The following is a 9,723-nucleotide window of genomic DNA, read 5'->3' as shown; positions in this document are numbered from 1 at the left end:
AGATGAATCTATTATTTTTAATTTATTTTTTGGAATATTTATCTTAAAATTTCATATTGTAATTTTACTAATTTGATTAATTAGAATTTGTATATAATCTTTTTCCTTTATTTCAATTGGTATGTTTATAATATCATATTACAAATTACAGAACATATACAATTACTTTGAACAATAAATTCATGCACAATAAATTTATCCCCACACCAATTTATACTCAACCTCCTATTATAATTTTGAACAAATATTTTCTTTCCATGCTTCTCATATTTAACATCAGAATTTTCATGAGTCAGACAATTAAGTGTTATCATGTCTTGGCAGAACTCTTCACAAAAGCATTCACATAAATTGATTGGATCTTTGCCTAACTCATTTGTTTGGATGATCTACAAAATTGGCAATTATCTACTGAATTTAAAAATAGTAGACTCAGATCCTATCATACCAATTAAAAGCAGTGCCTACTTTGCATAACAAAAGAATATAATCAAAATTCAATCACCACTAAATATTATTAAGGTCTAAATAATGAAAATAGGGTACTACTTGAATGGCCAACATTACAGATAAATAAAGTCATCGAATTTTATTATAAATTAAATTCTTAAAGCATAAAATGATTGCAGGAACAATAAAACTGTTTACGCAGGCAGAACTTACAGCACATATCCTCAAGAACCTCATTGTTTTCCTCTACTTATTTTAAAGTGACATCAAATGCCTAACTCAAAAAACAGAATCTTAAAAATAATTTTGTTTGAAAAAAAAAGACTGCATTTTCAGAAGCAAACACAAATAAAAAAAACAAAAAAAATTGAATAAATATTGTAGAATAGCGAACACAACCAAATGAGTTTTTTTATCTACTGCTGTGTTCCTTTTTCAACATCTAATCGCAAGCAAAGAAAAATATTATATATACCACAACATCATTATCCAAAAAACTTAGACAACCAAGCTATGCCAATTCAAAGAAAATGAAAAAAAGAACTAATTTTTCTCATCTTGTTCCACATTAGTAATAAAACACTTCATATCCTAAATGCTTAAGGCACCTGCCTAATTGCAAAATCAACCACACAAATTCAAACCAATTATTATCAACAAGGATTATTAATTTAGGGATTTAGTGTTGAGGGAGAGAAAGAGAGAAGAACCTGAAAAGTCTCAAACCTTAGATTCTACTTTAGGTCTCAAAAGCTCTCTCTTCTTGCTCGTCGTGTTGTGCAGCCATACCTCGAAAGATAGAGTCTTCAAATTCTGGCCTTCTGATTTTGATGCGAGATTTGTATTCACCTTTAATGGTTAAGATTCTGCTGATAGAGCTGCTGAAGCAGGAGAAAAAAGACGAGGAATGAAGCTTCTTCTTCTTGCTGTTGTTACTTTGGAGAAGAGAATAGGATTAGTGGAATGTGAAATTAAAGAGAAAAAGGGTTTAAAGAATTTGAGAAGAGAGAGCTTCTTCTTATTGTTGTTACTACGGCAGGAGAGAATAGGGCTAGTGGAAAGTGGAATCAAAGAGAAGAAGGATTTGTAAAATTTGGAAATGTGATAGTCATAATTATAATTATAATTATAATTATAATTATAATTATAATTATAATTAGGACCATTGATTTTATCAAGGCTTGAGATCAAATACTAGACAATGTTAATTTTTTCTTCCACTGGAGAAGATCCGTTCCCATTGAATTGAATGATTCTGTTGAAAATGGAATAATTCTACTTGTTCAATTTATTTTTGAGTTGCTGTGTTGTTGGCTGAATTTTGTTAATACTGCCTTATTCTGTTTTGCTGATTTTGTTAATAGTTGAATTGAATGATTCTGTTGAAGATGGAATAATTTATTTGCTGATTTTTTAGCTGTATGTTCAATTTAGTTTGGATTATTTGCTTAGTTTTTTGTTGTTAGACTCTCTGGCTTTGGATGCTGAGCTTTCTTATTTTTTGTTGCTGATAGTATGGATTTTTGTGTAGGTTTGTTATTTCCATTGTTGCTGAGTGAATGTCCTACAGATTGAATGACCTGTATATTTTGATACATGTTGAATGTTAGTGTCATGTATACTGATTTTGTGATTTATAATTTTTTTAGTAGTTCTTATTACTGGCTCTCTACTAAACGAGTAGTATTATGCATGCCATCTACCATTTTTAGAAGCTTTCATTTATGCATGTCAGACATCTACCCTGTTCAATGCCATTTACGCCCATCATACATCCCTTTACTGGCATTCAACGCCAGTTCCTTTGCCAAGTTGGGCATTGAACGCCCAGGAGGAACCTCCTTCCTGACGTTCAACGGTAGCTCTAGTGCCATTTTGGTCGTTGAACGCCCGACCTCACTTGCATTCAATGCCATCTGAGTTTCTCCAGATTCGGCCTCATCCTCAGTTGTGATGGCCTTGCACTCTTCTCATGGGTTCACTTCAGTGTTACTAGGAAGAGTGTCAGGAGGAGTCTCAGGGATTCTCTTGCTCGGTTGACCAACTTGTACCTCCAAATTTCTAATGGAGGACCTTGTTTCAGTTATGAAACTTTGAGTGATCTTAGAGAGGTTGGAGATTATAGTGACTAAGTCAGAAAGGCTCTGCTTAAAGGTCTCCATATGTCCCTGAGAAGATGGGAATGGTGGTCTGTTGTTGAACTTATTCTGGGTACTTCCACTTTGATTATTGTTGAAGCCTTGCTGAGGCTTCGGTTGATCCTTCCATGAAAGGTTAGGATGATTCCTCCATGAGGGATCGTAGGTGTTTCCATAGGGTTTTCTCATGTAATTCACCTCCTCTATGGTAGGTTGATCAGGATCGTAAGCTTCTACTTTAGAGGAAGCTTCTTGAATGCTGCTAACTGCAACTTGCATTTCAGTCAAATGCTGAGAGATTATATTGACCTGCTGGGTCAAGATCTTGTTCTGAGCCAATATAGCATTCAGAGTGTCAACTTCAAGAATTCCTTTTTTTTAGAGACCCCACTGTTCACAGGGTTTCTCTCAGAGTTGTACATAAATTGGTTATTTTCAACCATTTCAATGAGTTCTCTTGCCTCTTCAGGCATTTTCTTCAAGTGAAGTGATCCACCAGCGGAACTATCCAATGATATTTTGGACATCTCAGAAAGACCATCATAGAAGATACCTAGGATAGACCATTCTGAGAGCATGTCAGGAGGACACCTCCTGATCAGTTGCTTGTATCTTTCTCAAGCTTCATAGATGGATTCACCTTTTTTTTGTCTAAAAGTTTGAACTTCCACTCTGATTTTGTTCATCTTCTGAAGAGGAAAGAATTTGGCCAAGAAAGCATTGACCAGCTTCTCCCAAGAGTCTAGACTTTCCTTAGGTTGAGAGTCCAACCATATCCTAGCTCTATCTCTAACAGCAAAGGAAAAGAGCATAAGTCTGTAGACCTCAGGATTCACTCCATTGGTCTTAACAATGTCACAGATTTGCAAGAATTTTGACAGGAATTGGTGTGGATCTTCCAATGGAAGTCCTTGGAACTTAAATTCTGTTGCAGAAGAGAGACTAATTGAGGCTTAAGCTCAAAGTTGTTAGCTCCAATGGCAGGTATAAAGATACTTCTTCCATAGAAATTTGAAGTTGGTATGTGATAAACCACTATTTTATGGTTTAAAATGTGTTTAATTGTGTGGTTTTATCATGGTCTTTACCCACTTATTCATATAATTAGCATGCATTTATATTTCCTTCCTAAAATTATTACATGATTGAAAACATGCTTCTTTGGTCTTAATTTAGCTAATCTTAAACCTCTCTTATTACCATTTGATGCCTTGATCTATGTGTTAAGTGTTTCAGGCTTTATAGGACATGAATGAGTGAGAGATTGGGGAAGGAAGCTTGCAAAAATGGAAGGAACACAAGAAATTGAGGAGATGACCAGCGAGAAGTGACGCGTACGTGTCAGCGACGCGACCGTGCGGAAGAAAGGAATTCGCAGTGACGCGGACGCGTGGATTGGAAAAGCAGAAGCGACGCGGAGGTATAGACGACGCGCCCGCATGGAAAAGAAAAATGCCGAATGACGCGTCCGCGTGAATGACGCGTCCGCGTGACGTGCGCAATCTGCAGAATTACAAAAGTCGCTAGCAGAGATTCAGGGCCGAATTTCAACCCAGTTTTCGGCCCAGAAACACATATTAAAGTCAGGGAACATGTAGAGATTCAGAAAGCATTCATAATTCACAATTTTAGTTTTAGATGTAGTTTTTAGTGAGAGAGGTTCTCTCCCCTCTCTTAGGATTTAGGATTAGGATTAGGATTAGGATTTCAACTTCTTCATAACAGGTTCAATATTCCTTTAATTTATTTTCTACTTTTATTTATCACTTTAGTTGATTATTTGATGTTGCCAATTTGGCTTATGGATTTCTATGTTCAATCTAACCTTCTATTTAATATAATTTGAGGTATTTCAGACTTATGATTGTTTTCTCTAATTTATGTTATTGATGCTTGTGCTCTATCCAAATTATTTTCATTCAAGTAGATTTTATTCCCTTTTGGCTTTGGTTGATTAATTGGTAACTCTTGAGTTATCAAACTCATTGTTGACTGAAAATTGGAATTCTTCAAGAATTAATTCGAGATCCAATAATTCTAACTTTTCCCAAGGAAAGACTGGAATTTGAGGATTTGAATTAATTCATCCACTTAACTTACCTTCTTAGTTAGAGGTTAACATAGTGGGAGAAAAATTCAATTCTCATCACAATTGATAAGAATAACTGGGATAGAACTTCCAATTTCTCATACCTTACCAAGAGTTTATTTTACAGTCATTTATTTATTTTATTTGTCATTTATCATACCTGTTCCTCATTCTCAAAACCCCCAATTTACAAAACTCATAGCCAATAATAAGTCATACCTCCCTGCAATTCCTTGAGAAGACGACCCGAGGTTTAAATACTTCGGTTATCAATTTATTTAGGGGTTTGTTACTTGTGACAACCAAAACGTTTGTAAGAAAGGTTGATTGCTTGGTTTAGTAACTATACTGACAACGAGAGTTTATTGTAACTTCTAAACCGTCAATCTTCAGTTCTTTTCAGTATGGTGTAGTCACCAAGTACCTTTCTTGCATCTCCTCCATTATTAGCATTGTCTGCCATGTCTTCAGCTTCTTGTTCAAAATTTTCTGAGAGGTTTCTTCCGGAGTGTTGTACTTTAGCTTGTTGTAAATGCCTCCTTAGAGTTTTTTTAGGTTCAGGATCAAGCTTAAAGAGAGGCTCTCTATCTCTGTGCCTGGTCATAAATAAGAAAAAAGAAGACAAGAAAGAAGAAGAATGGGAGCTCTATGTTCAAGAACAGAGGACTCCTTGTGAGATGTGTAGAAGAAAGAAGAATGATGATAGAAAGAATAGAGAAAGAATTAGGCTATGAGGATTAGAGAATTCAAAATTTGGAAATAAAAAAAGAGAAATAAGAAACAAAGATATTTTATTTATTGATTGAATTCGAAAATTAAAAGCTAATTAATTAAAAAGATTTGAAAATTAAACTATGAATTTCGAAAAAGAAGATAGAGAAAATAGAGAAGATATTTTCAAAAATTAGGAGAGAGAAGAAATTTTGAAAAGATTAGAAAAGATTTTGAGTTTGAAATTGGAAATTAGAAAAGATAAGATAAGAAATTGAAAATATTTGAAAAAGATTTGATTTTGAAATTTAAAATTAGAAAAGATAAGATAAGAATTTGAAAAAATTTGAAAATTTTTTTGAAAGAGATAAGATTTGAAATTTGAAATTTGAAATTTGAAATTTTAAAATTGAATTTTAAAATTTGAAATTGAAATAAGATAAGATTTTTTGAATTTTAAAGAAAGATAAAAAGATAAGATAGTAATTTGAAAAAGATATGATTTTAAAATTTAAATCTTGACTTGACCAACAAGAAAACACCTAATTTAAAAATTTTTAAATTAAAATGGCAAGATTTTCGAAAATTATAAATAAAGATAAGAAAAGATATTTATTTTTTTTATTTTTGAATTTAATGAAGAAAGAGAAAAATAACTAAATGACACCAAACTTAAAATTTTTAGATCTAAGACACCTAGAATTCGAAAATTGCAAAGAAAAACACAAAGAGACACCAAACTTAAAAATTTTAAGATCTAAACAAGAAGAAAAACAAGAACACTTTGAAGATCAAGAAGAACACCAAGAACAAAACTCAAAGAATTCAAAGAAAACAATGAACATGCAAAGAACACCAAACTTAAAAATTTTGAAAATCAAGGACACTACTTTTTAAAATTTTAAAGAAAAGACTCAAGAAGACACCAAACTTAAAGATTGACACAAGACTTAAATAAAAGACCCTATTTTTGAAAATTTTTGGAAAAGGATTCAAGAAATTCGAAAAAGACTCAAACAAGAACAAGAACAAAGACTCAAACAAAAGATAAAGATTGATAAAGAAAAGTAAAGGTTTTTGAAAAAGTTTTATTTTTTTTTTCGAAAAAAGAAAAATAAAAGACTCAAAATTAAAGACAATACCTAAGATAAACAACAAGATAATCCGTTAGTTGTCTAAACTCGAACAATCATTGGCAACGGCGCCAAAAACTTGGTGCGCGGAATTATACTTCACACAACTAAACCAGCAAGTGCACTGGGTCGTCCAAGTAATACCTGAGTGAGTCAAGGTCGATCCCACCAGGATTGTTGGCTTGAATCAAGTTGTGGTTATCTTGTAGATCTTAGTCAGGCGGATAGAAAAGTTGTTTGTTTGTTTAAAGCGCATAAAAGTAAAATAAAGATAACGTTAATCAATTGAAGGTGAATGCAACGATAAGAAGATGGTTAAGGCTTGGAGATGCTTTGTTCTTCTAGATCAATTCGGTTTTACTGTCTACTCCAACTGTGAATGATGTCTTCTATGGCAGGCTGTATGTGATCAAATCTGATTGAGGGTGAAGCTCCTGCAGTCCATTCCCCTTAGTGATCCTACTCAAAACGCCACATACAAGGTCGAATCTTTCGGATCAGAGAATGTTGCGCCTTTGGTTCTAGCCTCTACCACAAAGACTCTAATCTTCCCTTACCTCGGCTGAACTGGTGTCTCGAGAAGTTTCCAACGAAGTCGTGGATTAGCCGTCTAAGAGATGTATAATCAAGCTAGTGGTTCATCATTTTTCGATGAAAGACTCACTTTGAACCCATTTAGAATGAGATAACCTTGTGTCGGTTCCACGCATTCATAATGATGAAAAATGAAGATACATCTTAGAATAGAGAATCAAACACGAATTGAGATAGAACAGTAATACTTTATTAATTCATAAAACTTAGCAGAGCTCCTCCCTTCAACCTAAAAGGTTTAGAGACTCCTACTGACAGAAAATACAATGTGAAATTCGAAAATATGTTGGAAGATCCTTGGAAGCTATGTGATCTTCTCCCTTAAATACTAAACTAATGACTAAAGATTACATAAAAAGGGTAAAACAGTCTTTTAGTGCGAAAATCCACTTCCGAGGCCCACTTGGTGAGTGTTTGGGCTGAGCAAAAGAGTAAGACACGTGCTAGGAAGGCTCTAGGGCGTTGAATGCTGGCTAGGGGCACCTTCTTGGGCTTTGGATGCTAGAATAAGGCAGATGGCTGGCATTGAACGCCAGTTTTGGGCCTTCAATTCTTAAGTAAAGTATAAACTATTATATATTGCTGGAAAGCCTTGGATGTTAGCTTTCCATAGCCGTTGAGAACACTCCATTTGGACTTGTGTAGCTCCAGAAAATTTCTTTCGAGTGCAAGGAGGTCAGATCCTAACAGCATCTGTAGCACTTTCTCTGTCTCTGAATCAGACTTTTGCTCCAACTCCTCAATTTCAGCCAAAATATGCTTGAAATTGTATAAAAACACACAAACTCAAAGTAGAATACAAAAATGTAAATTTTGCACTAAAACCTATGAAAACTTAATAAAACTTAAACAAAACATACTAAAAACTATATGAAAATGATGACAAAAGCGTATAAAATATCCGCTCATCACCCATCAAAGCAGAAATTAAAGTCCTTTCGATTTTAGGATCGAATGAAGCTAAGCTCGGAGCCAATAGTGAATGCGTCATTCAATGAAAGAAGCATAGAGCTCATGACAACAAAATACACTAAACAAAGATGAATCCTAACTAACAATTAAACTAGCAAACAATCAAGAAAAATGCACTATTCACATATCAACATATTTACACTAACCAACAACATTGCATACATATGCAAACTCGCCGGCAACGGCACCAAAACTTGACGTGAGAATATTTTTCGGACTAGAATTCTCTAGTAAAAATTCGTTGTGAGCATAGTCCAAACCCACATTCTATCCTATCATCAAAGTTAGAAAATATGTCACAACAATCAATAACCGGGAGTAGAATTTTGGGTCGTTCTCCCTAGGAGTTGCCTAAGATGCACGTCATTGGTTAGGAGTTCTCTTGGGGTTTTTGGAGTTTATTGCAAGAAAAGTAAATGAACATGAAACTAAAGCAATGAACAATTAACAATTGAAATAAGGAAACTAAGAGATCAAGCAAACAAGGATGAATAACAATCAATCAATGTAAAAGCCTTGACTAGGGGTGAGAATTAGAATTTCTATCCTCATTATCATCATCAATTGTGACAACAATTGGCTAATGCTCCACTTAGTTAACCTCTAACTATGAAGGAAAGTCAAGTGGATGCAATTGACTTCAATCCACAAGTTCTATTCAACTCCTAGTAAGAGACTAGTGTTGGTGGAATTCAAGTCAACTAGCAATTTCCAATTATCAATCAACAAAAGACTTTGACAATTCAAGAGTCTCCAATTGCTCAACCCCCAAGCCAAGAGTGAAAAATCTACTCCATAGCCATAAGTTGCATTTTCTCAAACACTTGGTGAGCAATAATGAAAGACATTATAAAATTGAGAAGAGAATTCAAATTAAAGTTATCTACTACAAACAACTAACAACAACAAAGCAATTAACAACAATGAATATGAAATTCCTCAATGCATTAACAGAAATCAATCTCAACAAGATCCAAATTCAAGATCCAAAATAACTAGAACAATAAGAACATTAAATGAAAGTAGGAGAATGAGAACTACAAATTAAAGCAATCTAAAATTGGAATTAACACAGATCTAACCAAAGGATCCAAGTGAAATTGAATTGAGAAGACTAAAACCTAGAGAGAAGAGAGAGTTTCTCTCTCTAGAACTCAAACTAAAACTAAAAGTAAAGTGTGTAATGTGTTGTATGAAGTGGGAGATGCCATTCTCCTTCACTCCCAGCCTCTTATCTTCTGAGTTGGGCTCAAAACTGGCCCAAAAGTATGCCTAGAAATTGCCCCCGACATTTTCTCTTTAATGAGGCACGTGACGCTTTATCACGCGTACTATCGTCCACGTGTACGCGTCGCTGGGAAGATTCCTGGCCATGCGGGCGCATCAACCACGCGTGTGCGTCGACTGGAAGAGGGCTCTATCACGCGTACGTGTCGGTGTCAGCTTCTCAAATCTTCAATTCCTTGTGTTTCTTCCACTTTTGTATGCTTTTTTTCCATCCTCTAAACTATTCCTGTCCTACAAATCCTGAAATCACTTAACAAACACATCACGGTATCACATGGTAATAAGAGAGGATTAAAAGTTAGTGATTTTAAGGCCTTGGAAGCACGTTTTCAATCGTAGCACAAAATTA

The 9,723-nt window shown here is 34.4% G+C and overlaps 1 non-coding gene across 1 annotated transcript; it reads left to right on the top strand.

Moving 5' to 3' along the window:
- Positions 1–3,159: 3,159 nt before the first annotated feature.
- Positions 3,160–3,268, top strand: LOC130970872 (small nucleolar RNA R71). Its single transcript, XR_009082120.1, has one exon. It is a non-coding gene; the product is annotated as a small nucleolar RNA R71 (small nucleolar RNA).
- Positions 3,269–9,723: the final 6,455 nt, after the last annotated feature.

The sequence above is a fragment of the Arachis stenosperma genome, chromosome 3 (assembly GCF_014773155.1).
Source record: "Arachis stenosperma cultivar V10309 chromosome 3, arast.V10309.gnm1.PFL2, whole genome shotgun sequence".
NCBI classification, from domain to species: Eukaryota; Viridiplantae; Streptophyta; class Magnoliopsida; order Fabales; family Fabaceae; genus Arachis; species Arachis stenosperma.
Note: the sequence above shows the minus strand (reverse complement) of the source record. Positions and strands in the feature narration are given on the sequence as shown.